We start from the raw sequence: 16232 nt of genomic DNA, 5'->3' as shown, positions 1-16232 counted from the left end.
CTTCCGAGCCCCGACATGTGCCCAAACAGTGGTTTACCCCCACATATGGGGTATCAGCGTACTCAGGAGAAACCGGACAACAACTTTTGGGGTCAAATTTCTCCTGTTACCCTTGGGAAAATAAAAAATTGCAGGCTAAAAGATCATTTTTGAGAAAATAATTTTTTTTTTTTCATGGCTCTGTGTTATAAACTTCTGTGAAGCACTTGGGGGTTCAAAGTCCTCACCACACATCTAGATTAGTTCCTTTGGTTGACTAGTTTCCAAAATGGGGTCATTTCTGGGGGATCTCCAATGTTTAGGCACACAGGGGCTCTCCAAACGTGACATGGTGTCCGCTAATGATTGGAGCTAATTTTCCATTTAAAAAGCCAAATGGCGTGCCTTCTCTTCCGAGCCCTGCCGTGCGCCCAAACAGTGGTTTACCCTCACATATGGGGTATCAGCGTACTCAAGACAAACTGGACAACAACATTTGGGGTCCAATTTCTCCTATTATTCTTGGCAAAATAGGAAATTCCAGGCTAAAAAATCATTTTTGAGGAAAGAAAAATTTTTTTTTATTTTCATGGCTCTGCGTTATAAACTTCTGTGAAGCACCTGGGGGTTTAAAGTGCTCAATATGCATCTAGATAAGTTCCTTGGGGGGTCTAGTTTCCAAAATGGGGTCATTTGTGGGGGAGCTCCAATGTTTAGGCACACAGGGGCTCTCCAAACGCGACATGGTGTCCGCTAACAATTGGAGCTAATTTTCCATTCAAAAAGTCAAATGGCGCGCCTTCCCTTCCGAGCCCTGCCGAGTGCCCAAACAGTGGTTTACCTCCACATTTAAGGTATCGGGGTACTCGGGAGAAATTGCCCAACAAATTTTATCATCCATTTTATCCTATTGCCCATGTGAAAATGAAAAAATTGAGGCGAAAAGAATTTTTTTGTGAAAAAAAAGTACTTTTTCATTTTTACAGATCAATTTGTGAAGCACCTGAGGGTTTAAAGTGCTCACTAGGCATCTAAATAAGTTCCTTGGGGGGTCTAGTTTCCAAAATGGGGTCACTTGCGGGGGAGCACCAAACTTCTTGAATGTGGTTTTGAGTACCTTGAGGGGTGCAGTTTTTAGAATGGTGTCACTTTTGGGTATTTTCAGCCGTATAGACCCCTCAAACTGACTTCAAATGTGAGGTGGTCCCTAAAAAAAATGGTTTTGTAAATTTCGTTATAAAAATGAGAAATCGCTGGTCAAATTTTAACCCTTATAACTTCCTAGCAAAAAAAAATTTTGTTTCCAAAATTGTGCTGATGTAAAGTAAACATGTGGGAAATGTTATTTATTAACTATTTTGTGTCACATAACTCTCTGGTTTAACAGAATAAAAATTCAAAATGTGAAAATTGCGAAATTTTGAAAATTTTTGCCAAATTTCCGTTTTTATCACAAATAAACGCAGAATTTATTGACCTAAATTTACCACTAACATGAAGCCCAATATGTCACGAAAAAACAATCTCAGAACCGCTAGGATCCGTTGAAGCGTTCCTGAGTTATTACCTCATAAAGGGACACTGGTCAGAATTGCAAAAAACGGCAAGGTCTTTAAGGTCAAAATAGGCTGGGTCATGAAGGGGTTAAAATAATGGAGCCAAAATAACTTTTTTTGTGGAAAAAAATGTGATTTTTTTGTTTTCACGGCTCAACGTTATAAATTTCTGTGAAGTGCCTGGGGAGTCAAAGTGCCCATCATACATCTAGATAAGTTCTTTCATGGGTCTAGTTTCCAAAATAGGGTCACTTGAGGGAGGGTGTACACTGTTCAGGCACAGTAGGGCTCTCCAAACAGGACATGGTGTCTGCTTTTATTCCACCCAATTTTGTGTTCAAAAAGTCAAATGGTGCTCCTTCCCTTTTGAGCCCTGTCATGTGCCTAAACAGTACTTATTCACCACATATAGGGTATCAGCCTGCTCAGGAGAAATTGTACAGCAAACTTAGCATTCTATTTTCTCCTGTTTCCCTTGTGAAATTAAAGAAATTTGGGTCTAAATAAAATATTTATCAAAAGAAGATAAATTTAAATGTTTTCCTTCCATATTCATTAATCATTGTGAAGCATCTGAAGGGTTAATAATATTTTTGAATGTGGTTTTGAGTATGTTGAGGGGTGCAGTTTTTAGAATGGTCATAAATGGCCCCTCAAAGTTTCTTCAAATGTGATGTGTTCCCTAAAAAATGGTTTTGTAAATTTTGTTGGAAAAAAATACAAATTGTTAGTCAACTTTAAACCCTTCTAACTTCCTAACAAAAATTAACTATGCTTCAAAAATTGTGCTGATATAAAGTAGGCATATTGGGAATGTTATTTATTAACTATTTTGTGTGACATGGTCCTGGTTTAAGGGCATAAAAATTAAAAGTTTGAATATTGCAAAAATTTTCAACAAATTTCAGATTTTTTCACAAATAAACCCAAGTCATATTGAAGAAATTTTACAACTATCATGAAGCGCAATATGTCACGAAAAAGCATTCCCAGAATCAGTGGGATCCATTGAAGAATTCCATAGTCATTACCACATAAATTGACTCTGGTTAGAATTGTAAAATTTATCCTGGTCATGAAGGTGAAAACAGGCTTGGAGGTAAAAGGGTTAAAGGAATTTTCTATAATGAGACGCCAATTTAAGGAATATTGACTACCGTAATCATTTTTTATAAACATTGTGCTTGATAGGCAGCACTCTAATGTTATGTTCTTAAGTTAAATATCAATTTCAGAAACGTAAATGAATTACAACCCCTGGCAAAAATTAAATTATGGAATCACCACCAGCCTTGGAGGATGTTCATTCAGTTGTTTAAGAGAAAAAAAGCAGATCACAGACATGGCACAAAACTAAAGTCATTTCAAATGGCAACTTTCTGGCTTTAAGAAACACTAAAAGAAATCAAGAACAAAAAATGTGGTAGTCAGTAATGGTTTCTTTTTTAACCAAGCATAGGGGAAAAATTAGGAATCACTCAATTCTGAGGAAAAAAAATATGGAATCATGAAAAACAAACAGAGAAACACTCCAAAACATCACTAGTATTTTGTTGCACCACCTTTGGCTTTTATTACAGCTTGCAGTCTCTGAGGCATGGACTTAATGAGTGTCAAACAGTACTCTTCTTCATCAATCTGGCTCCAACTTTCTCTGATTGCTGTTGCCAGATCAGCTTTGCAGGTTGGAGCCTTGTCATGGACCATTTTCTTCAACTTCCACCACAGATTTCCAATTGGATTGAGATCCGGACTACTTGCAGGCCATGACATTGACCTTATGTGTCTTTTTTTCAAGGAATGTTTTCACAATTTTTGCTCTATGGCAGGATGCATTATCATCCTGAAAAATGATTTCATCATCCCCAAACAACCTTTCAATTGATGGGATAAGAAAAGTGTCAAAAATATCAACATAAACTTGTGCATTTATTGAAGATGTAATGACAGCCATCTCCCCAGTGCTTTTACCTGACTTGTAGCCCCATATCATCAATGACTGTGGAAATTTGCATGTTCTCTTCAGGCAGTCATCTTTATAAATCTCATTGGAACGGCAGCAAACAAAAGTTCCAGCATCATCACCTTGCCCAATTCAGATTCGTGATTCATCACTGAATATGACTTTCATCCAGTCATCCACAGTCCCCGATTGCTTTTCCTTAGCCCATTGTAACCTTGTTTTTTTCTGTTTAGGTGTTAATGATGGCTTTCATTTAACTTTTCTGTATGTAAATCCCACTTCCTGTAGGCTGTTTCTTACAGTTCGGTCACAGACGTTGACTCCAGTTTCCACTCATTCGTTCCTCATTTGCTGTGCATTTCCTGTTTTGGAGACATTGCTTGAAGCTTCTGGTCTTGACACTTTGATGTCTTCCTTGGTCTACCAGTATGTTTGCCTTTAACAACCTTCCATGTTCTTTGTATTTGGTCCAGATTTTAGACACAGCCGACTGTGAACAACCAATGACTTTTGCAACACTGCCTGATGATTTACCCTCTTTTAAGAGTTTGATAATCCTCTCCTTTGTTTCAATTGACATCTCTCGTGTTGGAGCCATGATTCATGTCAGTCCACTTGGTGCAACAGCTCTCCAAGGTGTGATCACTTCTTTTTAGATGCAGACTAATGAGCAACTGAAACTGAACATTCTCCAAGGCCGGTGATTCCATAATTTTTGGCAGGGGTTGTAGTCACAACCCCATTCTGAAGTATTTGACAGAATTTGAGTTGCAGAAATTTCTGCTAGACATCTGTCATGTGGTGACATACCCTTAATTTTAATCTAAATTAGTGTCTGTGTAGCAATCTGCATATGAATAGGTGTATTTAACTTAAGCAATCTCCTGCTGCTCCCGCTCCAATCCTTTCTGGGACCCATGACTGTCTCTGTGTTTTTGGTTTCATCTGAACAGATAGGACCACATATTTTAACTGCTTGTATTACTGGCCAAAACATCACCACTGTGTCACAGAATCATAGAATGTTAGAGTTGGAAGAGACCTCTAGGGTCATCGTGTCCAACCCCTGCTCAATGCAGAATTCACTAGACCATCTCAGACGATGTATGTCCAGCTTCTGTCCATTCATTTGATACAGTGGTTATGTGTCCATGTAAATGGGGCACAGAGTGGACCACCCAAAGTAATTTTTAATGAGGTAAAATTGCCTGGAAATCCCTTTTAACTCTTAACTCTTAATTAAGACATGTTTACAAATAAACTGAAAATCATATGAATATATTATGTTACTGATATTAGTACTTTCATATTTTACAGATTGGATTTAATACCACTCTGCAGAATTATCATCATATCATCAAACAGCACAGGATATTATAATAAGGTAAATATTTTTTTTATCTTTTCTTAAGGTTTCATTTAGACATCTATAAAATTATGTATGTATGCTACCCATTATAATCTAAGTAGCTGTTCACATTTTTGCATTTTCATGCTGTGTGTCTGCAAAAAAGAAATCACATAGACATGGCCATTCTTGATCCAAATCACGGCTACAAATTACCAATACTAGTTATATGGGTTCCTGAAAAATCGGTAGCAGAACACAACACCATTCGGGTGTAATATGTGTGCAGATCATTAATTAACATTGTCATGGACGGAAAATCTTTGAGATTTATTTCTATTTCCATGCAAAAAAAAATCACTGATTAGCATTGATAGTAAAAATCATTACACTGATGAAAAATGGACCCTTTGTTGTCATACCAGAAGAATCTGAATGAAGCCTTAACCATAATTCTTGCAACTTTTATTATACTGTACCTGTCTCCACTTGCAGGTAAAACAAACATTTTGAAAAAAAATACTCAGCCATGCAGGAATAAAATTGTCATATACATTTTTTGTATTATTGTGAATCTTAGTTATTGTATATCTTCACTATAGTGAAACTGTGCTTTTGTAGTAACCTTTAAGAGTCATGTGTGCAATATGCGGAATAACGCCATTTCTGACCATTATGTGACTTCGATCCTGCATTCTCACAAGTTTTCCCCTTTGCGTGCTCTATCTGTATTTGCCAATCTACTGGTTACTGGGGGGAGACAAGCTGCAGTCATCACTCCCATAGACAGCACAGAGAGGGGCTGCCTGCTCTTCATGCTCTTTTTAACTCACAGAGACAAGCTGCAGCAACATGGGGGACTGCAGCACTCAGCTGTGTTGATCTGAATCAGCCTCTGAATCAACCTCTGTGTTGATCTGAATCAAGATTACAAAGTTTCTTATATACTCTACTATTGATTTCTGCAAAGTTAGTTGAGTATAGCTCCGTTTTAACTATAAAACTGCCCCTAAGGCCGGGGTCACACGAGAGATGATTCTCTCATGAGAGAGAATTGGCTTAATTATGTAAATGACACTTGGATCATACTCTGATCAGAGTTTGAGCCTAGTGTCAGTTTACTGTGATCCGATTTTCTCACGTGACAGAATCGTAGCACAGCTGAGAAGATGGAGAATTTTTCCATTTTCTTCATTGTCTCAATGCACATACAAGTGATGTCCAAGTGTAGTCCTATGTTTTTCTCGCATCCATAGACTTGGATGGATGTGCGCGATGCGATTTGTACTGCCCCATAGTATAAAATTGGTCAGAGAGCAATCCGATAAAACACGGATAGCACTTGTGCGATGTATACGTTTGTGTGAGTGACTCTAATGATTATGACTAACATGACTTTTAATAAGAAAAAATAATTACAAGAACAAAAACATGGCAAACAAAAATGGGGGAGAAGGGGTGGTAGACACTGGGGGGTGAAACGCCCACCAGGGCCGTGGGGTACTCGGTACCGTGTTCGGTACTTAAAGAGACATGTCACAGCTGCGGTGACCCGGTCCGTGGCCCTGAGTGCCCATGTTAAAGGGATAGTTTTTAAAGGGATTTGTAAAATAATAAATATTCGTGACGCCACCTGTGGTACTAGGTCAGGGATGACCAATGCTGTTAAAGAGGTCCTCTGGGGTGATGTTATGGCAGCCAGAAGGTATAACTTCCCACAGGTGAAGTAGTTCTCCAGGGAACTCGGTGAATAGATGGAAGATGGTGAGTGGAGCAGTAAAGAGCGAAGGACTCGGTTGTGCAGTCTTTTTACTTGGTTTACTGATGGTAGCAGGCAGCCACAGTCCAGGGCACCAGATCACAGGTACAGGCAGGGTCCGGCCGGCTTGGAAGCAAGTTCAGAGTCCAGCTTTACCAGGTGGAGTTAAAAGCTTTCCTCTTAGCGTGGTGGTATTATAGTCCCTTACTGCCTATGGCTTCTTAGCAAGGTCCTCTCAGTTATCTCTGTCCTTTATTGAAGTGGGACACAAACCCCTATGACAGGTGACTCGAGCCTTTTTGCAGTGTCTCTATCATGACCCGGGCTCTATGTGTCACTGTGTCTCCTGGGCATTAGGGCGGACAGGTTACGTGTAGTCTAGCTGTCCTACTGGTTTCTGCTGTGCCTCCTAGAGCATGACACAATCTCGATCTTCCGGTTACCGGTAACTGCGCTCTATCAGGGAGGTAGCCCAGTCACTTCGCTCTCTGGCTATTCTTCCATCTGTATCTCGCTGTCTAGGAGCTACAGCACCTCAGGCTGTACAGCCCCTCACCCGTCCTTCTTCCTCAGACTGCTCCAGTCTGCTGTCCGGTACCAACTGTCTTCCTAACTGCCTAGCAACTGCCTAGCAACTAACTCCTCCTCCCGACCAGAGAGAGAGCAGCTTCCCTGAAGTCAGTTGTAGAGCTCCCCCTTCTGGCCTGGAGTAAGAATGGTGTTGTATGTGCTAATTACAAGAGGAATCTTCCATCGCTTCCAAGCGTGACATCACTCTCCCCATGAGGAAAGCAATGCCACTGTGACAACCAGGACCCTGAGGCCTCAAACTTCCCCTTGTTAAATCCAGCACTCCTGAACTGGGAAAAGAAAACAACAATTCAGATTAGATAAAAGACTTTTTTTTAAATGCATGTAACAAGTTAAACTTTAGCTTCCTTTTATGGGTAGTAATTTGGCTTGAACGTTACAGGAACATATTTACAATAATAACATTTTTACTTCTTGTTCTAGGGAAGGTCCTCAGGCCAGCATCCTCCTGGACTGGAGGCCAGCTGGATCTTCTCCTTTGGGGGCACTTGCATGGACTGCACAATTTTGGTTCAGGGCATAGTCCCGTATACTGTCCTGTTTATATCCAAAGAATCTCATTTTTCTATTGCTGCAGTGCGAGTGTCAAAAGTGTCTTTCAGTTTTGCTAGTATTTGCTCATCAGTTCCTTTTCCAATGTCTGGCCAGGATTTTACTTCTCTTTGTGCTGCACGAATTAATTGGCCAGTTAGGATGTTGACTTTTTGTTGTTCCAACGGGGGTACACCTGAAATAAGCTGCAGAGTCTTTCTTTAAAGTCATTAAGGATGTGGGACTCCCCTGAATATTGCGGCAGCCAGGCTGCTCCTTGTATATATGGCATGGTTAGCGGCATTATTGGAGCTGTTACTGCGGTGGGGTCTGGCCTGTTTGCAGGAGCTGTGGGCACTGCAGGAACTGGTGGCATTATGGGACCTGTGGCTGCGTCCATCGCTGGGGCTGAGGGCATCATGGGACCTGCGGCTGCGACCACCGCTAGTTCTCGTCCCAGGTCCGACATTTCCATTCCCCCATGCCAACCTTCAGTTTGGCTGACGTCTCTCCTCTGGAGTCTGCAACGGTTCCTCCTGTGCGCGGTTAGTCACTCTTTCCGGTCCTCCGTCTAGGGCTTTGCAGTGTCTTCACGTGCGGTTCTCCTGCACTGCGTCCTCACTTGCGGCTCTCACTTCAGGCTCCACCCACAATGGCACACCCCTCTTTTCCAGCGCTCCTCGCGGCGCTCTTTTTGGGGGCTGTTGACAGTTTTTTTTAAAACAAAGTGATCGCACCATGTGGCGCCATTATGGCGGCAGTTATGATGTGACACAGTTATGGCGATGGTTTGATGGCGATGTTTTAGAAGCTCATTAAAGTCTCTGGCATACAACTTAATAAAGTCTCTCTTTAAGCACAGTCTCTTAGGCGCACAAGACCCATTTGCTGGGTTGGTCCATCCTGTTCATGACGCCAAAATGAAACACCCGGCAGGGGCGTGGTGTACTCGGTACAAGGTCCGGTACTTAAAGGGATGTGTCACAGCGACGGTGACCCGGTCCGTGGCCCTGGGCACCCATGTTAAAGGGATAGTCTTTAAAGTGACTTGTAAAATAATAAATGTTCGTGACACCACCTGTGGTATTCGGTCAAGGATGACCAACACTGCTTCTCTGGGGTTATGTTCTGGCAGCACGATGGTATAACTTCCCACAGGTGAAGTAGGTCCCCAGAGCTCCCGGTGAATAGATGGAAGATGGTGAATGGTGCAGTAAAGAACGAAGGACTCAGTTGTACAGTCTTTTTACCTGGTTTACTGATGATAGCAGGCAGCCACAGTCCAGGGCACCAGATCACAGGTACAGTCAGGGTCTGGCCGGCAAGTTCAGAGTCCTGCTTTACCAGGTGGAGTTAAAAGCCATCCTCTTAGCACGGTGGCATTATAGTCCCCTACTGCCTATGGGTTCTTAGCAGTAAGAAGTTACTTCAGTTATCTTTGTCCTTTATTGAAGTGGGACACAAACCCGTATGACAGGTGACTCGAGCTTTTTTACAGGATCTCTATCATGACCCGGGCTCTATGTGTCACTGTGTCTCTTGGGAGAATGGGTGGACAGGTTACGTGTAGTCTAGCGGTCCTACCGGTTTCTGCTGTTCCTCCTAGAGTATGACACAATCTCGGTCTTCCGGTTACCGGTATCTGCACTCTATCAGGGAGGTAGCTCAGTTACAGCTATTCTTCCTTGTTGTCACTTTCCTGTGCTTTGATCTCCGACACATTAGCTAAAGGCTGTTCTTCCATCTGTATCTCGCTATCTAGGAGCTACAGCACCTCCTGCTGTACAGCCCCTCACCCATCCTTCTGCCCCTCAGACTACTCCAGTCTGCTGTCTGGTACCAACTGTCTATATCTTCCTAACTGCCTAGCAACTGCCTTACAACTAATTCCTCCTCCCGACCAGAGAGAGCAGATCTCCTGAAGTCAGGTGTAGAGCTCCCCCTTCTGGTCTGGAGTCAAAACGGTGTTGTATATGCTAATTACCTGTTAAGCGGAATCCTCCATCGCTTCCAAGCGTGACATCATTCTCCCCGTGAGGAAAACAATACCACTGTGACAACCAGGACCCTGGGGCATCACACTGGGATATGAAAAAAACATTGATCTAAGAGCTTTACAGCTTGAAACGCGTAGATCTGTGTCCTTTTATCTTAATAATAATAATCTTTATTTTTATATAGCGCTAACATATTACATAGCGCTTTACAGTTTGCACACATTATCATTGCTGTCCCTGATATGGCTCACAATCTAAATTCCCTATCAGTATGTCTTTGGAATGTGGGAGGAAACCGGAGTACCCAGAGGAAACCCACGCAAAACACCGGGAGAACATACAAACTCCTTGGAAATGTTGTCCAAGGTGGAATTGGAACCCAGGACTCCAGGATGCAGTGCTATCCACTGGGCCACCGTGCTGCCCCCCACATACACCCCGTGCCTACCTCCCCTTCGTCCCCATTTTTGTTTGGCATGTTTTTGTTCTTAAAATGTTATTTTTCTCATTAAAAGTCATGTTTCAGCTCTGCATAATTAAGCAGATGTTGGAATCCTCTTGTTCATCCTCTGAGCGATCCTAAGCCATTATTCACACATCATTGTTTTGATCAGCATATCATCAGTAACTGTATGCCAAAACTAGGAGTGTCTCCAATACATAGAACATACAAACACTGATCAAAAATACTGACCAAATACTGATGTGTGAATAAGCCCTAAGGCCTCTTTCATACTTCAGTGTCTTCAGTGCGTGTGGTGACAGTTTTTACACGTACTCGAGACACTGACACATGTAGACATATCTGAGTTTTTTCACGGTCCGTGTGTCCAAGTGACCCACATGTCGATATGTCCATTTTTGTGCAGCATTTTTGTGTAATCACGTACCGCACACGGATGCCGTACGTATGCCGCATCAGTTTCACAGGGATGGCTGCCAGGGAAGAAGCCCTACAGTAGGCACTTTTGCCCAAAGGCTGGTGCTAAAGATACTCTCATCCATCTCACTTGCTCTGCCGGCGATCAGCACGGGCAGAGGAAAATGATGAGTGTTCTATTACAGTCCGAACTATGACAGCAGGTGGGGGCTTTTGGGACTCTTACCCATCATCCGACACCTGCTGCCGCTAATAAGTGGCAGCAGGAGCGGATCATCGGGATATTCCACAGCCGCCGCCTACGATCTAATGAAATAAATGAATGAAAAACTCAACGTGGGTTTCCCCCTATTTTCTTGTACCAACCAGACAAAACTCACAACTGGAGGCTACAACCCTCAGCTGTCAGCTTCTGCAAGGTTGGTTATCAACAATAGAGGCATCCCCACTCTTTTTTCCTAATTATTTAAATAAATAATTAAAAAAAAAATGGTGTGGAGTCCCCCCATTTTTGACAACCAGCCTTGCTAAAGCTCACAACTAGGGGCTGCTATTCTCAGGCTGTACCGAATGGAAACGGAGGCACAGAAGTGAGCCCCTGATACCCATGGTAAGTCCCCTCGAACAGGGTCAGAATGGAATGCCTGGGGGACACGGGTGCTACCTCCAGTTAGACCCCGAACTTGTAGCAGCTGTCTCAGGGGGACAAACAGACAACAGCTAACCAGATGATACCAGGTGGACAGGTAGAAGCTGGTTCCAGCGGCACTGGCGTTGCCCCGAGATGAGGAAGGCAGATTGGTGGGACGAGACCGGTAGCTGATGATCTGTGGAGACAAAGAGTATAAGCAGAGCACTGGCAGAGAACTTCAGAAACAGAAGTACATGCTGACAGGAACAGGAAAAAGCAACAGTGGATACTTGTTGCTCCAGTGCCCTCCCTAAGGTGGAGGAGCTAGAAATAGCAACGAACAACATGCCATTGACCAGAAGCAACTTTTAAAAAAATGCGCGCTGACTCTTTAAGAGATCGGGAGTGAGCGCGCGCGTGACCTAAGCACTCTGCCTGAGAACCTGCTGCCAGCATGCCAGGAAGCAGGAGAAGGAGAGGCGGAGGCTGCATCCTGACAGCATGGAGCCGGCACAGAGCGGGAGTCCCGACGCGGACCCCGCAAAGGTACAGAAACCGAACTGGGTGTAACATAGGCTCGTAATTGGCCATGGATAAAGGCCCCCCCAAGCCTAAAAACAGCAGCCCGCAGCTGCCCAGCAAAGGTGCATCTATTAGATGCGCCAATTCTGGTGCTATGTCTGGCTCTTCCCACTTGCCCTGTAGCAGTGGCAAGTGGAGTTCATATTTGTGGGGTTGAGGTCATGTCTGTAATGTCAGGTGACATCAAGCCCAAGGCTTAGTAATGGAGAGGTGTGTTAGGCTACGTTCACATTAGCGTCGCGTCGCTGTTGCGTCGGCGACGCAGCGGCGACGCGCCCCTATGTTTAACATAGGGGACGCGTGCGTCTTTTTGCACGCGTTTTCCGACACGTGCGTCGTTTTAGACGCTAGCGTCGGACGCAAGAAAACGCTACAAGTTGCATTTTTCTTGCGTCCGATTTCGTCAAAAAACGACGCACGCGTCGCAAAACGCACGCGTTTTTGCGCGTTTTTCCGTGCGTCGCGTCGCCGACGCAGGGCGGCGCAACGCTAGTGTGAACGTAGCCTTAGGTCTCGAGTTCCCGCTTCTGTACAGGGGGAATCTCGAGCCATCTCCGCTGCGGTCTCCCATTCTTATCCAGCCGCAGTGGAGTCTGCTCAGCAAGGACGTCGGTCCCAGCGTCTTGCTCAGTCTCACTCTGTACAGAGAGCTACTGCCGCTTCTTCAGCTTCTGCCATTAAAGCCAGTGCTGGTCAGCAGCGAGCGGACTTCTCTGAGACTAAGTCCTTGTCTGCACACACTGAGCATGCCCAGGGAAAGATCTCCCGTTGGAGATTGAGGGTCATGTGCTCAGGCTCTGCAGCACATTCCATTGGTCCTCTTGGCAGGTCTTGGAAGGGCAAAGTTTCTGTGGCCACTTCCTGTGCTGCAACTATATAAACTGCGCATAACCGCACGGCCATGCGCTAGTGTACAATTGTTAATGTGTGTATGTTGTGAGTGCAAGTCGTCCTTGGATACCCCTACCCTATTGAATGTCTGTTCGCGGAAGGTGTATGGTTGCTATCTAGCGCCCGACTTATCCTACAGCACGAATCACACATTACAGCGTCCAGTTGCTGTGACCGCCAGTACGGCGCCGTGCACTTCCTCTGTGCTTTCCTTACCCAAGCCTGGGTGGTTAGTGGCGTTCGTCAGTGCGGCACCGCATGCACTCTTGTGCCTTAATATTGTTATTGAGTTTCCTTACACACCCAGTTGCGGTGTTGTGCCAGCAAGGGTCTAATCGGACTTCAATCCTAGTTGGGGTTGAGTTCGCTGACTACTTGCTCGCGCTTTATGTGCGGTACCGCGGTCCTGTGACGCAACAGGATCGCTTCCTTCACGCTGGGTGAAGTTTAACCCACGTGTGTATACTTATGAGTACCGCCATATAGTCCGTCATTACTTGGCAGCAGGTTCCATCTCTGCACGGTGGACCCCGGGCTGTGAACGCACCATACTCTATCTGTCTTATCATTTGGTGCGTTCCGCTAGCCCTAACATTACACTAGCGCCAGGGTCTGGCTAGTAATGATGGACAAACAGCAATCCTTGCAGTATATCCAGCAGCTGGAGGGTAGGTTGGCGGCTCTTGAGAGCGCAACCTCAGCTGTGGATGTTACCGCAGTTGCTGTACAGGCTGCTAGCGTGGCTGCAGCAACCCTGTCCATTGCCACCCCTGCTCCGACATTTTCTCGCCTCCCGCTGCCAGAAAAATTTTCTGGTGATAGCAAATTTTGTAGGGGATTTGTGAGTCAGTGCTCTATTCACCTCGAGCTCCTGGCTGCACGTTTTCCCACAGAGCGGGCTAAGGTGGGATTTATAGTGTCTCTCTTGTCGGACAGGGCGTTGGAATGGGCTACGCCGCTGTGGGAGCGTGGCGATCATGTGGTGCAGAGTGCTCCGCTGTTTCTGAGCACTCTGAAACAGGTCTTTTTGGGACCTCAAGTCACCCATGATACTGCGCTCCAACTGCTGGCATTAACTCAGGGTGAGTCCTTGGTCAGTCATTTTGCCGTCCAATTCCGCACTTTAGCTTCTGAGCTGGATTGGTCGGATAAAGCTCTTATCCCCATATTTTGGAGGGGCCTGGCTGACCACGTTAAGGACGCTCTGGCCACTAGGGAGATTCCTGCCACACTGGAGGAGTTAATAACTGTCTCCACTCGAATTGACCTCCGTTTTAACGAGCGGAGGTTAGAGCGAGCCCAGTGTAGGCAGAGGTTTCGGCTGGCTCCTACCTTCGCCAAACCTCTGGAAACTCCGGTCCTGGTTCCTGAGTCACATGAGGCCAGGGAAATGTCACAAGCGGGATCTAAGTCCCGGACTGCTTGTGCACTCAAGGTCTGTCATGTTTGCCAGCAGTCAGGACATCTAGCCACCAGATGTTCTCAGCGATCGAGGAAACGTCAGCGTTTAGTGGTAGTAGGTGGAGGTACACTAAACACGGCGACGTTTGCCTCTAAATTGTCCTTTAAGGGGACAATTACTATAGGCTCATTCTCCCACTCGGTAGAGCTCTGCGTGGATTCTGGGGCGGAGGGCAATTTTATGTCTTCTGCCTTCGCCCAACGTCACGCAATACCCCTGGTTATGCTAGCTCAACCAGTAACGGTACGAGTGGTGAATGGGTCGACACTGCCCTCACAGATAACACACCAGACCATCCCTTTTACTCTGTCCATGTCGCCATCTCATCAGGAGATTATATCGCTGCTCATCATTCCTGAGGGAATTGATGAGGTCCTGTTGGGAATACCTTGGCTACGGTACCACTCTCCTCATATCGAGTGGTCCTCTGGCAGAATCCTGGGATGGGGTGAATCTTGTGGGGGTAGGTGTCAGAGGGAGTGCGTTCAGGTTGCTTCTACAGAGGTACCCCCAGATCTTTCCTCTCTCCCCAAGCAGTATTGGTCTTATGCAGACGTGTTCTCCAAAAAGGCGGCGGAGATCCTTCCGCCCCATCGCCCCTATGACTGTCCTATTGATCTCTTGCCTGGTGCTGAGCCTCCCCGGGGTCGAGTCTATCCGCTATCTCTCCCGGAGACGGAGGCAATGTCACAGTACATCCAGGAAAATCTGGCAAGAGGATTCATTAGGAAGTCAGTGTCACCTGCTGGGGCAGGGTTCTTCTTCGTGCAGAAGAAGAATGGGGAATTGCGTCCATGCATAGACTACAGGGGTCTTAATGCCATCACCGTTAAAAATAAGTATCCTTTGCCCTTGATATCTGAGCTCTTCGATAGGCTTCGGGGAGCAAGGGTATTTACTAAACTAGATCTGCGGGGTGCTTACAACCTGATTCGCATCCGTGAGGGGGACGAATGGAAGACGGCTTTTAACACCAGGGATGGACACTATGAATATCTGGTGATGCCCTTCGGTCTCTGTAATGCCCCAGCCGTTTTCCAAGACTTTGTGAACGATATCTTCCGGGATATGCTTTCCACCTCGGTCGTAGTCTATCTGGATGATATTCTCATCTACTCTCCAGATATTGACTCCCACCGGAGAGATGTTTGCAAAGTCTTCGACCTCCTACGGGCAAACTCCCTCTATGCCAAGTTGGAGAAGTGTATGTTTGAGCAGGAGTCCTTACCTTTCCTAGGCTACATCATCTCTGCCCAGGGATTGGCTATGGATCCTGCCAAACTACAGGCTGTGATGGACTGGCAGGAACCCCATTCTCTTAAAGCGGTGCAGCGCTTTATGGGGTTCATTAATTATTATCGCCAGTTCATCCCGCACTTCTCAACTTTGGTAGCCCCCTTGGTAGCCCTCACCAAGAAGGGGGCGAATCCCAAATTGTGGTCTGAGGAGGTCTCCAAGGCCTTTAACTCTATAAAGTCACACTTCGCTAGCGCTCCCATCCTACATCGCCCCGATGTTGATAAGCCATTTATCATGGAGGTTGATGCCTCTTCTGTTGGTGCTGGAGCAGTCCTCTTCCAAAAGGATGCTCAAGGTCGGAAGCATCCTTGCTTCTTTTTCTCCAAGACCTTCTCACCAGCAGAGAGGAATTATTCCATCAGGGACAGGGAGTTGCTAGCCATGAAGTTGGCTTTCTCGGAGTGGAGACATCTCTCGGAGGGAGCACGTTTTCCCTTCCAAGTCTTCACAGACCATAAAAATTTGGTGTACCTGCAGACAGCCCAGCGGTTGAATTCTCGCCAGGCCAGATGGTCCTTATTCTTCTCCTGGTTTCATTTCACCCTCCATTTTCTTTCTGGGGAGAAGAACATTCGGGCCGACGCTCTCTCTCGCTCCGTTGTGTCATCTGCGGAGGAGGAGGAGGAGTCTCGGCTTATTGTCCCCACCGAGAGCTTGAGAACTGTGGCCCCGGTTTCGCTAGAGTCTGTGCCCCCGGGCAAGACTTTTGTTCCATCCAGTTTGCGACCGGAGGTTCTCTCTTGGGCACACTCGTCCAGGGTGG

The 16232-nt window shown here is 45.5% G+C and overlaps 1 protein-coding gene across 3 annotated transcripts in view; it reads left to right on the top strand.

Moving 5' to 3' along the window:
• Positions 1-16232, top strand: part of LOC138642361 (poly(rC)-binding protein 3-like) — a 1684203-nt gene that overhangs the window by 466526 nt on the left and 1201445 nt on the right. For all 3 annotated transcript variants that reach the window (XM_069730482.1, XM_069730481.1, XM_069730478.1), the window contains exon 2: positions 4816-4882. The gene's annotated coding sequence lies outside the window, so the exon portion shown is untranslated. The remainder of the gene's footprint in view (positions 1-4815; positions 4883-16232) is intronic.

The sequence above is a fragment of the Ranitomeya imitator genome, chromosome 6 (genome assembly GCF_032444005.1).
Source record: "Ranitomeya imitator isolate aRanImi1 chromosome 6, aRanImi1.pri, whole genome shotgun sequence".
NCBI lineage: Eukaryota > Metazoa > Chordata > Amphibia > Anura > Dendrobatidae > Ranitomeya > Ranitomeya imitator.
This window is presented reverse-complemented; position numbering and strand designations above follow the sequence as displayed.